Source organism: Aplysia californica, unplaced genomic scaffold (assembly GCF_000002075.1).
Source record: "Aplysia californica isolate F4 #8 unplaced genomic scaffold, AplCal3.0 scaffold00217, whole genome shotgun sequence".
Classification (NCBI taxonomy): Eukaryota; Metazoa; Mollusca; class Gastropoda; order Aplysiida; family Aplysiidae; genus Aplysia; species Aplysia californica.
In genome coordinates this window covers 593,459-594,614 of record NW_004797487.1, presented here as the reverse complement: position 1 = coordinate 594,614, position 1,156 = coordinate 593,459, and positions in this window count along the sequence as shown.

The following is a 1,156-nucleotide window of genomic DNA, read 5'->3' as shown; positions in this document are numbered from 1 at the left end:
CTCTCTCTCTCTCTCTCTCTCTCTCTCTCTCTGTGGGTGTGTGTGTGTGTGTTTATAGATAGATATATAAATTGTGTCAGAGAGATGCAGATGTAGCGGTTGGCCATCAGTGTCTTACTGTCTCACTGTGCCATTGTCGCACTCCACGACACTCACTCACTCGCTCTGCCGGGACTGTCTTTCTGCCCGTTGAACCATCGAGTGGTTTCATCCGCGCAGCCCACCGGAGCCAGTCTTCACACGCAAAGGGAGACAGACTAGACGGTCAGAGAACGTAGTATAGTATAAGCAACCGCAGGCTGTACTATCTTTGGTATAAGAACGTATAGGAGACAGACCTTATAGGGGGTGCCCACTGGCGCGAGCGGATCCAGTCGAGTCGGGTCGGGTCCGGTCGTCGGGTCGGGACCTCCGAGATTTTATGCCCGTGTCCGAGAAGGCAAGGTGTAGATCTTTCGACCTACCTGAAGATTAGGGGCCTGGCTGAAAGACAGCCGTAAAAAGGAGCCAAGAAGTAGCAGTAGAAGGGCTGCAGACAGAAAGAGTCAGGAGCCCAGAGGAAGGGGCAAAGGAGGTGAAGGGGTAGGGGCAGAAAGTGGACACGAAAGCGGACGACAGAATATTTGCTAGATAGCAGGAAATGAGGTGAAAGGGGACAAACTTAGAGAAAAAAAAATATCCGTCGCTACCCGGATTCGAACCTGAGATCTTTGAGTAAGAGGAGAACACATTAACCTCTAGGCCATGAGAGCTCAGTGACCAGGGTGTGACCGCTGCGTATGCTGCAAATTAGGGCAGCCACAGGTGAGAGATAAACGCCAACCCGCCAACCGCCCATGATCATCTTGCCGCCTAGATATTACTATAATATAGATCTTATTAAATAACACAGACCATGTACTTTCTATTAAACTCTTCGAACAACTCAAAACAATGCTTTGTGTTTCGCACTAGATTAGGCTAATTGCATCATTGATAAGTTTAATGAATGTTTGATGCTCGTGAAAGGTTGGGACGGCAGCCTGACATTTCGTGTCTCACGGCGTCACGGCTCCCTTCGCACCCATCCACTCTTACACTTAAACCCGAAACGAAAATAATAATGGCTGATGCTATAGCAATAGCAAGCTATAACAAGCCCAGGTCGAGAACATCC